Source organism: Pleurodeles waltl, chromosome 3_1 (genome assembly GCF_031143425.1).
Source record: "Pleurodeles waltl isolate 20211129_DDA chromosome 3_1, aPleWal1.hap1.20221129, whole genome shotgun sequence".
Classification (NCBI taxonomy): domain Eukaryota; kingdom Metazoa; phylum Chordata; class Amphibia; order Caudata; family Salamandridae; genus Pleurodeles; species Pleurodeles waltl.
The window spans coordinates 1,620,241,296-1,620,256,956 of record NC_090440.1 but is presented as its reverse complement, the minus strand read 5'-3'; the positions used below and the strand labels follow the sequence as shown (position 1 = coordinate 1,620,256,956).

The window sequence follows — 15,661 nt, the reverse complement described above, 5'->3', positions numbered from 1 at the left end:
CACACAAAGACACCCACCCATCACACATCTACCACACCACAGCATACTGTCCAGTCACCTACACCCACTACACGCACCCCTACACCACATACATCCACTGCTTCTGCCTCCACTCCGATGTCCTCATCCAGGACCACCCCAATTGCTCTGAAGAAACATTTCCTCTCCCATGCTGACCTCTTCCCCTGGCCCACCCCATCTTGTCCCTAAGCATGCACACCTCCTTGCCCCTTACACTCCTTCCACTTCACAGCCCACCCCTGTCCACCCTTCACATTCCTGTGCCCCTTCCCCAGAGAAAAAAAAGGCCTGTGCAGAGCCAAGTCCACCTGGCTCCACCCGCTCAAACCCCCCCACCTTCAAAGAACAAACCATCCCCCCTCCACCTTCCAAACGAAAGTCCAAGCCCCACCCCGTCACAAATCCCCACCCCCACGACCCCGTCCTCGTTCCATCAGGTGCCTGGATGCCCCTTTGTTGCCCCATTAGGTGGAGTGCTGTGAACTTTTGGGAGTCAGGTTGGGTCCGTTGTGGCCCATGGCACTTGTGGCACTATGGACTGGCCATTGGCCCTGTTTGAAGTAGTTGGCTTTGTGAGCTTTAATAAAATATTTCTGTGTGTCCTGTGTTTTGGCAGCACACTGTTGAACCCTGGTCTTTTGTTTCATTGTTTGTGGGTGTGGGGAATTTGAATGTACTATGGTCAAGTTGGATTTGTCTTGTGTCTGTAAGTACTTCTTGCTGTGGGGTGTATGGTTTGTGCTGCTGTGAAGGGTTGTGGGGGCGTTGCCAGGTGGGTAGAGTGGGTGGGTATGTAACTGTGCCCTTTCCTCCCTTGTTTCATAGGTTGCAGTACTTACCGTCGTCGTCTTCGTCGGCGGTCTCGGTCGCAGAGTTATATGGCAAGGAGCATGATCTGCAGTTCTCTATCCATGTCTGCTTCAGCACGTTGTGTAGGCCTCCGGTGAGTGTTTCATTGGATTTGGTTCATTTCCGCCTGACTTTGTTTGGCGGTGGTTCCCGCCCCAGAACTGGCGGTGGACTAGTGGTTCATTATTTGATGGGCGGGTTGGGCATTTCCGTTGGCCTGTGGGAGGACTCTGCCGTCGTCGTCGGCACTCCTCTACTGGTGGTGGGTGGTTTTCTGGATGCCTGTGTTTTGTTTGGTTTGTTATTTGGCGGTACGGACCGTTCCTCTGTTGGTGGTTTTTACAGCCGGCGGCGCGGTACGGACACGTGTTCATAATGAGGGCCTATCTCTCTCTCTCTCTCTCCAACATCCCATTATGGGATGGAAGAGAGAGATAGAGAGAGACAGAAAGTAAGAGATTGAGAGAGAGAAATTAAGAGAAAGAGATTGACAGAGAGAACTTGAGAGAGAGAGAGAGAGAGAGAGAGAGAGAGAGAGAGAGAGAGAGAGAGAGGGAGAGAGGTATTTAGGCTTTGACTAATGATGTAGGTAGAATGATATATGTAGGACAAATTGAAAAGAAAAGTGTACTTGTCAATAAACACAAGTGAGATCACCTTTCTGTATGAACCTTAAACATTTGAAGAGAAATCAAAGCAGGGCAATGATCTCAGGCATACCTGAACTGGAACCCTCAACTATTGGAGAGAGGGTCTGAGATATTAACCATTAGGCGATAGGTGACTCATCTCCTTATTGTGCTTTGTTCAGACATAACTATTACATGGAGCCCACACACTTCAAGGAAAGAGAAATTAATTTTTCAGTACGAGGAAGGTTTAACAGTCCAAACACTATTAAATCAATGGACCCATTGTATTGAGATACTAGACTTTGAACCATCAACCTACTGAGTGACAGTCTAACAGCTTTACCAGTAGGTCAGAAGAGACTCTGTTATGCTTTGCATCAAAACGTAACTAGAACATTCGAACCACACATCTTGCTGGTCTTACTCTTTGACGTCATTGCCTGGAAAAACCATGCAATGACAATCTTTCTCTTTTTCTCCCTCTTCCATCCCAATATGAGAGTTACAGGACCCGGTCCGAGATCCTCAAGGCCCCTGCAGTCCTAGTCACCTCTCCAAATCCTTTGGGAGCCGGTATAGCTCTCACAAGCAGGGAGTTAATTTTAATAGCAGCTCCATGCTTGTGGAAGCAATGTTTTCATCAGTCTTCCCTGCATGCATGTGTGAGAAGGTGTCTTTGGGTGTGAGAGTGTCTGTCTGGGTGTGAGAGTGGATACATAGGGGTCTGAGTGGGTGTGCGGGTTGGATCTGTGACAGTCTGAGTGGGTCTGTGAGTGGGTGCATCAGTGTCTGAGTGGATCTGTGAGTGGGTGTGTCAGTGTCTGAGTGGGTCTGTGGGGGTGTGCATCTGTGTTTGAGTGGGTCTGTGAGTGGGTGCATGAAAGTCTGAGCTGGTATGTGAGTGAGTGCATGAGTGTCTGAGTGGGTCTGTGAGTGGGTGCGTGATGGTCTGAGTCGGTCTGTGAGTGGAGGCGTGAGTGTCTGAGTGGGTCTGAAAGTGGGTGTATGACTTTCTGAGTGGGTCTCTAGGTGGGTGCATGACTATCTGAGTACTTCTATGAGTGAATGATTTAGTGTATGAATGAGTCTGTGAATGTTTTTTTTAAATATTTTTTTGCTGATATTCACAAATTTTCACAGCTTTACACAGGGGGCCGCACTGAGCATCACGATGTAATCACAAATATCATGCATCATGAAAAAAAGAAATTTTAAGGTCATAATTTCACCCTCAGAGACCTCTATATCACAGCCCTGAGGTCAGGGTACCTTCACCCTGACGCCTTATGCCATTTTTCATTTTATTTTTCAGTCCCGGTGACCGTGTGCCGTTACCTAAAATGGCACCTAAAATGGTGGCTGTAACTTTCTTGGCAGGTTGTGGCAAAGTAATCACAGCATTCCTGTGGGTGCGGGCATTCGTGAATTCACCGTGATAATGAAAAAAATGTTGCAAATGAGTCCGCTGCCCTAAATATACAAACTTGTTTTCCTTTAATTGATCTTAAACTTCAAAACAGATTTAAACCACATAACAAAAAATTTAATCTGCATTCCGAAAGCTGCCTTTCTGCCAATTTTTTTGTAATTCCATCCAGCTGTTCTGACTGTTGTGTTAAAATCACTTTTGGGAATTAACATGGGAAACACGTTTTTTGATCCTTCCATTTTTCTCTGCCCCAGCTTGACAGATCACCCCGAAACGTTTCATGTGCAACAAGAATCACCAGCACACTTTCTTTTGGAAAGTTTTGCAAAGATTCATCAAATGGTGCAAAGATATAGGCAAGTCCAAAACACTTTTTCCATGGAAACATGGTCATAACTATAACTACCTAATGGCGACCGCCAGTTACTTGAGAAATTTATAGCTGGTAAGGTTAAGTGGATATGTAGATATGTATATAAATATACAAATATATATATATATATATATATATAGAGAGAGAGAGAGAGCTACATAGAGCTATATCTATCTATATATATATATATATATATATATATATATATATATATATAGATATATATATATATATATATATAGATACATATATACACTTAAACTTACCAGTCATAGTTATCTAAAGTAACTATAGTTTGCGTCCTTGCCATGCATGGTGTTGTTCACAATGATATTGTTTCAGATGTGGAATTATGTTATTGATGATATCATTGGACATGTCATGAGTGATGTAATATTTGAGGTAATTAGCAGTGTATGACAAAAGCATGAGCTATGGTTACTTACGGGAATTAGGGAACTTTAACTGATTAATTTTAATGGTTTTGTTTGCTTAAAACCATATATTTCAAAGGGCATTTTCATCTAACTATAATGACCCTTTCATCTTTGTTTTTTTTTCAGTGAATGTCTAAGGTTTTTTTCAAGTTAAACTAAGATAATATTACAATTCCTAACAATAACATCACTTTAACTTTTGTTTTTTTCAAGTGAATTTCAATTTTTTTAGCATCAAGTGAGAAATTAATGTGCATGCATTGCGTGGATTTAGGCGCAGGGCCTGGCCGGCAACAAACTATGTTATTTTAAATAAGACAGCTCTATTGGCTTTGTCAAAGGATCAAAATACTAAAATATAAAGATCAAGGGGTCTATTTGCTACATCAAGGGGTCAGCAGGTCAGCATATATAGAGCTTTGTCAAAAAGTCACCACTAACTATAATCAAATACATATTGTTTTTTAAAATTCATACATTGTAATGTTTCATAAAAGCTATTTGCACAATAAGTTTTCAATAAAGCATTTTTTATTACAACATCAAACATATCTTTGAGTCTTTTTAAAAACATTTTCACATCATAACCTATAGCCATTGAACCAACAAAAAGGAGGCCTTGCACTCTAAGCTGAAAAATTATGGTAAGCTCTCCTGAGGTCATGGATTCAAGTGAGCCATAAGGCTTGCTTTTTTTGAAAATTTCGTTCAGGGGCTGCTGTGCTACCTGCAGCTTTCTAGAACACTTGATGTGCTCCTATTCTTTCTAGGGGCCCAACCAGGATCAGAAAAGTATGACTGCAAAGCCTTTGCTGGGCATTATGGGTCACTCCTTGCTGGAGTAGTGAATAATAAATGAGTGACTCCTGAAGCTCATTGTTATACTTTCTTTCCTTTTTTACATTTGTTTGGGTGTCCTGGTACCCACTTAGTTACCCATGTTTTCGTTCTATCCTTTCTTCATGGCTCCCTAGCCAGCACCCATACTAGGTGACAGCAGGAGCAGCAATTTTAATTTTAAAATGGATGCCCTGGTGTTGGACTAGGACACACTCAACTGTCACAATTTTTGCTGGTTGTGGGGGGAGCGCCATGGCCCCCTGAATCCTGCCAGTACCCAGGCCAGAACACATTGCTGTGCATGTTGGTGGGAGCTAGGTCAATTGATTTGCCTTCCTCCCGACTTGGGATGGAGCAGCATTTTTCTCTGCTTCCACCCAAGATGGAGCACAGTTTTGTTCCCTACCCAGGAGAGTGCAAGCTGGGTGTATCACACTCTCCCAGGCAGGAGCATGTCAAGGGCAAATGGGCAAATAAATTATGGATTGGGATGTAGCCCAGAGTGATTGGCAGTGGCTAAGATTAATTTAAGCATTCCATCCACTACCTTGATCATTTTGCATTTGACCCCTAAGTGAGCCTGGGTATGCCCAACAGTGGTCCTAGGCTCACTGTATCACTGAAACCAAGCCATACCTGGCTGAACAGCCCTAACTAGAGTGAAATCAGTCCTAGGTTACTTGTATTTTGCTTCACGGACTACTTTATCTGGAAGTTTGAGCAGAACTGTTCCTGTGAGGAGCAGGGTAAAGACCTATTTGCATATGGCTGGGTCCAAACTGAGGCAGCATGGTGGGCATAAAATTCTGAATTGGGATGTGGCTAGAGCAATTTCCAGAGGCTGAGATGAATTCAGCCATTCCAACCATCACCTTGTTGTTTTTGCATTTGAAGCCCTAACTGCACCTGGGTATGCCCAGACATGGGTCCAATGCTCACTGTGCCTCTGGGCCTAAAAGCTATACCTGGCTGAAAAGCCCTAACTAGTGTGAAACTGGACCTACGTTGCTTGTGTTCTGGATGAGGCAGGTCCTGGACTGCAGTTTGGGCTGGACTGTTCCGATTGGAGCAGGGTCAAGTATGATTTTCATATGGTTGGAAACTGAGGTGGCATGGTAGGTGCTAATCGATGATTTGGGATGCGGCCCTGAGCCACTGGCAGTGGCTGACATGAATTAAAGATTCCTTCCATCACCTTGCTGTTTTGCAGTTGCCACCATGAGTGTGACGGGTATGCCCAGACGTGTGTCCCATGATCACTGTGCCACTGGAATCAAGTTATACCTAGCTGATGAGCCCATAATAAGGGTGAAACCAGTCCTGGGTTGCTTGTTTTAAGGTCCTGAGAGAAACTGGCCTGGAAGTTCGGGCGGGACTGTCATGCTTGGAGCAAGGACAAGACTGATTTGCATATGGCTGGGCCTAAACTGAGGTGGCATGGCGGGTGAAAAATGATGGACTGCCATGCGGCCTGAGTGATTGCCATTGCCTGAGATTAATTCAAGATTCCATCTATCATGTTGTTGCTTTCATAGTTGCCGCCATAAGTGCAATGAGTATGCCCAGACGTGGGTCCTGTGCTCACTGTACCACTTGAATCAAGCTATACCTGGCTGAAGAGCCCCTAACAGGGGCAATACCGGTCCTGGGTTGCTGGTTTTCCAGTTCAGGGAGGACGTGGCCTGGCAGTTTGGCTGGACTGATCTGACTGGAGCAGGGTAAAGCCTGATTTTCACATGGCTGGGTGCAAATTGAGGTGGCATGGTGGGTGAAAAATGATGGACTCAGATGCACGCCTGAGCGATTGCCAGTGGCTGAGATAAATTTAAGCATTCCATCCGTCACCATGTTGTTTTTGCAGTTGCCACCATAAGTTCGATAGGTATGCCCAGCCATGGGTCCTGTACTCACTGTGCCACTGGAATCAAGCTATATCAGATTAATGAGCCCCTAATAAGGGCAATACTGGTCCTGGGTTGCTGGTTTTCTGGGTCAGGGAGGAACTGGCCAGGCAGATTGGGCAAGATTGTTCGGACTGGAGCAGGGGCAAGACTGATTAGCAAATGGCTGGGTTCAAACTGAGGGGACATGGTGAATGAAAAATGATGAACTGGTAAGCAGCCCGAGAGATTGCAGTGGCTGAGATTAATTCAAGCACTCCACCCATCACCTTGTTGTTCTTGCAGTTGTTGTCCTAAGTAAGATGGATATGCCGAGATGTGGGTCCCGTGCTCACTGTGCCACTGGAATCAAGCTATACCTGTCTGATGAGCCTACAGTAAGATCAAAACCAGTCTTGGGTTGCTTGTTTTGCAGTTCAGGGAGGCCTTGCAATGGGAGTTTGGGCTGGACTGTTCCAATTAGAGCAAGGTCAAGACTGATTTGCAAATGGCTCGGTCAAAACTGAGGTGGCATGGTGGGCAGAAAATTATGAACTGGGATGCAGTCCCAAGAAAATGCCAGTGCCTGAGATGAATTCAACCATTCCATCTATCACCTTGTTGTTTTTGCAATTGCCACCCTAAGTGTGATGGGTATGCGCCGACTTGGGTTCTGTGCTCACTGTGCCACTGGAATCAAACTATACCTGGCTGATGACCCCATAATAAGGGCAGTACCAGTCCTGGGCTGCTTGTTTTCCAGTTCGGGGAGGACCTGCCATGGCAGTTTGGGCTGAACTGTTCTGATTGGAGCAGGTTTAAGGCAGATTCACGTTTGGCTGTGTCCAAACAGTTCAGCCCAAACTGCCATGGCAGGTCCTCCCCGAACTGGAAAACAAGCAGCCCAGGACTGGTACTGCCCTTATTATGGGGTCATCAGCCAGGTATAGTTTGATTCCAGTGGCACAGTGAGCACAGAACCCAAGTCGGCGCATACCCATCACACTTAGGGTGGCAATTGGAGCAGGGTTAAGGCAGATTCACGTTTGGCTGTGTCCAAACTAAGGTGGCATGGGGGATGAAAAATGATGGACTGGGATGCAACCCTGAGCGATTGCCAGTGGCTGAGATTAGTTTAAGCATTCCATCAATCACTTTGTTGTTTTTGCAGTTGAGGTGGTGTGAAAGGCTAGAGAATGATGTATTGGGATGTAGCCAGAGTTATTGCCAGTGGCTGAGATTAATCTTAGCATGCCATACATTACCTTGTTGGTTTAGCATCTACGATAGAAGTATGTCACACCAATTGAATGAGGCAGCTATACACACCTTGTCATGGTCCCAACGCCGCTGTGCTAGACCACGTTGAGCACCTAGCATTGACAGGCATGTGGAAGGGCACCAAAATAGCCTGGATTGGAGCTGCTGGCTCAGTTCCAAAGTCCAGAGGAGAACATTTTGTTGTTGTTTTTCTCTTTGTCACAGACCAGTTGAGGTGAAGCAGTGGTGCAATTGCAATTAATGGAAGAAACACTTACTTCATGATACCCCATGGAAGTACTGGTGCTTAAACAAAGAAAATGTACTCCGTTCTTCTCTATGACTCAGTAAGGAGGTAGGTTTCTTTTTCCACAGAGCTATTTTTTATTTTCCCAACTAGTTTTTTTAATTCTTATTTTTACCTAGGAACCACAACAACCACTCCTTTTCTCTTTACTGAGTGATAAAGGATTGCAGTTTGTAAAATGCTTCAAAGCTGAACTTTTTTTGTAAAAAAAAAATTATATATATATATATATATATATATATATATATATATACCAGTAGCTAAAAGGGGGGTATAGAAAAAATCTTTGAATAAAGGCTTCCTTCTCGGATCATTATCAACTTTTTTTTTTATCTAAGTAATGGAAAATGAATAGATTTACTACAGATTCTGATAATTAAGTTGAAAAAACAATATTCTTTCATGAAGACAATAATATCCTAATATGAAAGATTTATCATTAGCACTACCAGTGAACTGCCAACAGTTCCAGAAACCGCTAGTAACATGATAGCAATACCTGGAAGCGTTTTTGTTTACACCCAAAAAAAAAACACGTATGATATCTTGGTGCGTGATTCCTCTGGCATTCACTTTGCCATATATTGATGTGGAATGTCATGTTTCATAAATTTTGAGTAAAGAAGGAAAGGAGACATTATGCCACTTTAACACCATTCTGAGTGATGATTTAAACAACATCAATGGTCTATCAAACACACTAGGGGGCATATTTATACTTGTTTTGCCCTGAATTTGCATAATTGTTTTACGTAAATTCTGTGCAAAACTAACTCCATATTTATATTTGGCACTAGACCCGTCTAGAGCTAAGGTTATGGAGTTAAAGTCATTTTTTGGTAGTGGAAACCTACCTTACGTAAATGAGATGCAAGGTAGGTGTTCAAGTGCAAAAAATGACTCTATGGCCTTAGTGCCATATTTATCCCCCTGTGTGTGCTAAAATCACGCATGGGGGAGGAAGGGTCAAATAATAATAATTATTGAATGCCTGGGTCAGGGCAGGCGTTAGGGGACCTGTGGGCCTATTTCCATGGTGGAACACCTTAGAATAAGCCCACAGGTGCCCTCCCCATGCCCCAGGGACATCCCCACCCACACCAGAGGGACAGCGGAGGATGGGGACCCCATCCCAAGTAAGTATAGGTAAGTTTAGGTAAGTATTTTCTTTTTAAGTGCCATTGGGGGCCCTGAAATGGGACCCCTACATGGTATTGGGTGCACTGTCCATGCCCAGGGGACCCTGGTCCCCTGTGTTGGCCATTGGGGTGGTAGGCATGACTCTTGTCTTTTCTAAGACAAGATTCATGTGGTATGGATGGTTTTGCATCAGAAAATGACCCTAGGCTGGTTAGAGTTTTTTTTTTTTTTACTCTAACCTGCCTAATGTCTTTTTTTGGTGCAAAACCCCCTTCTCCCTTACCGCCAGCCCCACTCGGCTGGTAAGCTAGCCTACCCTTTGCACCGTCTTGCACCATTCCATAAATGTGGAGCCCGGCTGGTGCTCAGAAATGTTGGAAGCCCATTGGTAAATATTTAGGTGCAAAACTGCGTTAATGCAGTTTTGCGCTAAAAAGTATAAATATGCCCCTAGATTTTCAAACAGTGTTTGCTGTCATCTTCCTGGAAAGTGTGTCCAAGTGTCTGAAGCCTTGTATGGCTTTTAAGATATTCTAGATTCCTTGTGCAATGAAAAAACGTTTTACTTATAAAAACCACTGGAAAACATCTTATCATTGATCATATGTTGAAAGTGTTATGGACAATATTTTTGGCTGTCATGGAATTGGTTCAATTATGTAGGTCAATCCAATGAGATTAATAGCAAAACTGTTTTAAAGTTAAGATTTTTAAAGAAGCTTATAGAAGGTAATGATTCAGCAACTGTAAATTGTGTAGATGAAAGTAATATAGTCACTCAAGCTGGAGAACCAGCACGGGGGGGAAACCAGCATTGGGGGATTAAGATTTCTCAAATCTCACCTGTCTTCTCAATCTGATGCTACTCTTTCTTGTTTTCCAAGTTTTTAATAGACAATCAATCAAACAGGATTTATAGAGTGCGACTAATCACCTGCAAGGTTATCCAGGCGCTGAGAACATAACTGCTAAGGGGTTCAGTTGAACATCTAGGTCTTCAGACCTTTCCTGAATTCCAGAAGAGAGGTTGAGGTCTATAGGTGAAGGTCGTTCCAGGATTCTGCCATTAGGTACAAGAAGAAGCATCCTCCATTGTTGCTTTGGTGGATGCGGGGTGGTTGTGTGAGGGAGAGGGAAGTGAAGCACAGGTGTTTTAAGGGTTCAAGCGGTGGTTGATGCATGGTTGTCCTTGATTGTGAAGGGCCTTGTAGGTGTAGATCAGCATCTTAAATTGAAATCTCTTCTGAATGGAAAGCCAGTGGAGCTTCTTGAGATGGGGGGGTGGTGTGGGTCTGTTTTGGGGAGCTCGAGGATTAGTCTGGCTGCTGAATTCTGTATGGTCTGTAGTTTCTTCAAGAGGGACATGGTGATTCCTATGTAGAATGCATTGCCAAAGTCCAGCTGGATGGTGACTAGGGCTTGAGTGACAGTTCATTTGGTGTTCACAAGGAGCCATTAGAAGATCTTATAGAGCATGTGAAGGGTGAGGAAGCAGGTGGAAGAAACTTAATTGATCTGGCTTTTTATGGTGAGCTTACTGTCCAGGTTGATTACAAGATTACAAGCATGGTTTGTTGGAATGGGTGCTGCTCCTACTTGGGTAGGCCACCAGGAGTCATTACTGGGGAGGTGTTTTTCCCAACGATCAGCACTTACGCTTTGTCTGTTATGAGTTTTAGGCAACTGTTATTCATCCAGTCGGCGATGCCCATCATGTACCTGTAGAAGTTGATCTTGGTGGCCTTCAAATAGTGAGAGGATGTGCAGGGTGTTGTCTGCATAGGATATAATGTTCATTCAGTGAGTCCTACTGATGTTGGCAAAGGGCATGATGTAGATGTTAAACAGTGTAGGGCTGAGGGATGGGCATGGAGGGATGGCACAGATTATGTTTTTGGGTTCAGAGGTGAAAGGTGGTAGGTGGATTCTCTGGGTTTTTATGGGGAGGAAGGATGCTATCCATTTGGGGGCGTTTCCTTGGATTCCGATGTGATGAAGCCACTTGTTAAGGGTGTGGTGGGATGCAGTATTGAATGCTGTTGAGAGCTCACGGAGGATCAGGGCTTCCATTTCTCCCTGGTCAAAGAGGGTTCTGATGTGAACAGTGGCAGTGATCAGCGTGGTTTCGCTATTGTGGTTGGTGGGGAATCCAGTTTCGGAGGGGACCAGAAGGTTTTTGGTCTCTGGATGTTCTGTGAGTTGATGGTTGAGGGCCTTTTAGAACCTTTGGTGGGAAAGGAGACGAGAGAGATGGGATCGTAGTTCTTGAGATCACTGGGGTCAATGAAAGGTTTCTTATGGAGGGGTTTGACTTCTGTGTGTATCCATACTTCAGGGAAGGTGGCCATGGTTATGGATGAGTTGAAGATGGCAGTGAGCTCAATGCTGATTATTTTGCTCCTGAGGATGAAAATGTGGTGGGGACATGGGTCCGTGGGTGCTCCTGAGTGGACAGAGTTCATGATGGCTGTAGTGTTTTGTGTGGTGAGCTGGTCCTAGGAGGTGAGCAGGTGGCAGTAGATAACATCGGGGTTTGAGCAAGGAGGCTGAATGAATTGGCGGTGGTGGGTTGTGGCTTGAGGATTTTGTGGACCATGGAGAACTTGTTATGGAAGGAGTCCGCCAGGGTGTTGCAGAGTTCCTGAGAAAGTGTGATGATGTTTTCGGTGGTCGGGCAGGGCGCTCCTCTTTGTCTGTTTCAGTAACTGGTGGTTTAGATTTAGGGATGATTTGAAGGTGGCTCATTCTGTGGGTTCCTTGCTGGTACACCATTTCCTTTCTTCTCACTTGCAGTTTCATTTCCCAGTATTCATTTTGGTGGTGTAGTTGAATTGTGGGTTTCCTGAGTTTGATGGTGTTAGCGCATCTAACCTTAATAAGTAAACCTACAAGGGTACGCAAATAGGTCGATGAGCCTTTTGACTCGCAATTAAGATGTTCTTACCATAGATCCGGTACATAATCAATAATCAATACACGATAATCAATTATCATTAATAATCAATAAATCAATAATCAATGGAGTCAGTAATTGACACCCACCACGACCTTTCAGTCATGAATAACCACACCTTTACTAAAAGTTTAGAATGTTTATTTTTCTACATTAACGATGCTAATGTCATGTAGGTTAATCTCAAAATCAGATGAAACATCAATGCTCATATTGTGTATATACAAGAAATCTTTCTGTAGAAAAATACCATGTAATTAATAAACCAGCAAGTAATTCTAAAAGGGGACATGTGAAAGGGAGAATTGCAATACTCTTATCCACAGACTGGAATTATGAGGTCTTTCCTCGACGCTGGGGAGCCAGACCAACTCATTTCAAGTCCTGAAGTACAAATTAAAATTTAAGAAGATTTAGGGCCTTATTACTAGTACTGCAGTCCATGGACTGCTGTCCCCATGGTGGAGGTCGGACCGCCGCAACCTTGGCAGTCTGACTTCCACGTTACGATGCTGGCAGTCGGACCGCCAGCACACCACTGCCACCACCAGGATCAGAGATCCCAACAGGTTGGTGGTGGTGCAAGTCGTGGTCAGTCACTGTGGTGCTGAGCTCGGAACCACTGTGCTGATTATGACTTGCCTTTCCATGGCGGTCACCATCATGGAATGGCCAGCAGAAAGGCAGGGATAGGCCCACAGGGGGGCCCCTGCACTGCCCAGGCCTTAAATTATATTAACTTCATTTTAACTAGATCTGTTTTTTCATTAAATTCATATGAGTGATTTTCCCATTATCCTCTTTTACTAGCTCATGGTTGACCCTCACAGCCGAATGTAAGGTATGCCCTGTGTGGTCCCAAACTGAGGAAAGCGAGGAACATGCATTGTATTTTTTACGCAGCTTACTCAAGGTGGAGAGCTAGATGGGTCCTACCACTTTGTTGTGCATTGGGAATATAGCATTACTAGGTGGCTATGAGAATATGAAAATCTGACACTACCCCCCTTGTGGTGTTTGCTGTCTTGAAATTTCTGTAAACAGGTTAGTACTCAAGATCCAAAGTCTTGAGACCTGGCCTAATGAATCAGAGGTACTGCTGCTAACTGTAAATCATTAATGAATTAGTTATTGGTTTTATCATGATTTTGTATCTTACCTACCTCTCAGACTTCTCCTCACTTCACTTACCCTCTGCTTCGTCAGCCTCTCCAAGCCATCTCATAGGCCATTGCCTTTGTACTGAGAGATACTAAACTAAACACCGGAATTGGCTAGCTGGCGTGCCATGACATTGAAATGGGCACATGTAGAGACATGTGTCCTGAGAGCCCTACGGGACAGGGGGAAGGCACTTACAGGATATGATATTTGGGAAACATTGGTGGCAAAAATGTAAGCCAAGAATGATGGACATCCGCAGTGATTCTTTAAAAAGTATGCGGAGGATTAATACAGGTATTGGCTTTCTTTTGCTTACTGTATGGACCCAGCATCAATCACTTTCTCAATTAAATACTCATCACTGGCGGAGTACTGTCAGTGATGAAATGCTGTAATTGCTAGAATATCACTTACCAACATGCTCATGATAACATCGTAAGCAATAGTAATTTATTGGCCCTATCCAGATCTAGAAAGGAGGATGGGGGTACACATATGGGGGCTGCAGTGTTTTTACTTTATATTAGATTTGCATTGTATTATTGACCATAATAGCGGCAACAATGGAGATTGTGTAATACAGGCATTGTAACAGAATTTCCACTGTATGACACTGTTGTAAGGAAGAGATGTTATTTCAGGCTAATGTTGCTCAGGACCAAATGACTGATTTAATGCCTGCCTAAGACACCAGAATGTTGGAATGTGGTTTGACTTACTCAATTGTGCAATTGTGACGGAAATATATACAGAAATTAATAAAACAGATTTAAAAAAAGAAATCAATGTCTAACACTTCACCTACTTTTGTATAAACTGGAGTTAGAATTTATAATAATTTTAATTTTAAAATCTCATAGATAGATAGATCGATAGATAGATAGACAGACAGGTAGATAGACAGCTTTGTTAATTTGTACTTTTCAGCAATAGTTACTATTTATAAATCTATATTGTTTAATTATTGTTGGTATACACACACACACATATATAATTACATAGATTTTTAAATTATAATATCATTTTAATATTTTAAATAAATTCTACACAATGGTAGAAATATTTTATTTCTATTTACTTAAATGTTATTTTTTACTTTGTGCTTAGCTTATTCTGACGATAGTCTGTTACATGATATTTTTGACTAAATATTTTGGTAGTTGATTCAATAATTTTGTAGATGATATTTTTGATGCGTGTGACTGTGCCCCGCGTGGAAGGAATACTCAAACGTGCTGTTCCGGTGTACCAGTGTTTTATTGGATTAAGGTGATATTTGGTGAGTTAAGGTGCAGTTATGTTTAAGGTTTTCTTCTTTGGGCGGCGGGCAAACTGGCGGTTTCTGTTGTGGTATTTCTTCACTCGTCTCTCTCTTTGTTTCCTTGGCGTACAGGTGTCCCCGGGAAGTACATGTGGAGATAACAGAGGAAATATGGTAAGTGGTCAGGTCGCCTTTGGGTTTTGATCTTTCTTTTATTTTTCTATTTTCTTCCTGTCTTTCTCTTTCTGAACAAGGTTTATTATTTTATCTGTCTCTTCTATGCGCTATCCTGGAATGGTCCTTGTGGTCTTCTTATAGTGCTTAGTGCCTCTTTCCCTTCTCTTTGTGCCTCTGCTGTTTTGTGCGCAGTGCCTTTAAAGTGCAATTGTCTAAAAAGTGCTTTATGGTGCTCAATTGGTGGTGTGTCGGTTCCCCCCTTCCTCCTTTCCGTGCCCGTTTTGTTCCTTTACCTGTTATCCCCTTCCTCCCCCCCCTTTTTCCATACAGTTCTCTCACACTCTCTCTCTCTTTCGTTTTCTCACAGGTATGTGATCCCACGCACCTGGAGTTGCCACGCTTCTCCAGAAGCATGGCGGGTGGTAGCATTCCGTCCTCCCGGTTGCCTGTCTCAGCTGAACCCGTCAGATGCCTCCGGTTGGTGTTTCGAGTAGCAGTTGGGAGACGCTGTGTCCCGGGTCTCGAGGCGACACCACTCTCCCTCTCCTTCGTCCTTCTGATGAGCGATTTTCTTCTCCTCTCGTGGTCGAGGTTCTTCCTCCTCCTCCCGTGGTCGTTCGTTTGTCTCTTTCAAACCGTTGACACCCGCAAATGCTGCCAGTGGCAGTTTTGACCTCTCAGCGGCCCGCCATTCATGACCATCCCACCAATCACGGGACGGGAGGCGGGTCAGACAACGAGCACCAAGGGCAGAGTCAGCACAGGTCAGGGATGTGTGCGGGCGATCGCAATCCAGCCCGTCACAATGCGATATTGTGCTGTCATGATGTTGCTCTTGATATACTGTGGTGCAACCAAGCAAATCATGTAACATAAGTAGTAGGAGTATTTCCTCACCCCAGGGTGTGTTTCCTGCCACATGCCAATCAATTGCCACT

General features: G+C 43.8%; 1 long non-coding RNA gene across 1 annotated transcript in view; it reads right to left on the bottom strand.

Annotated features, from left to right (window-relative positions):
- Window positions 1-15,661, bottom strand: part of LOC138285395 (uncharacterized) — a 716,556-nt gene that overhangs the window by 38,022 nt on the left and 662,873 nt on the right. The window lies entirely within an intron of this gene.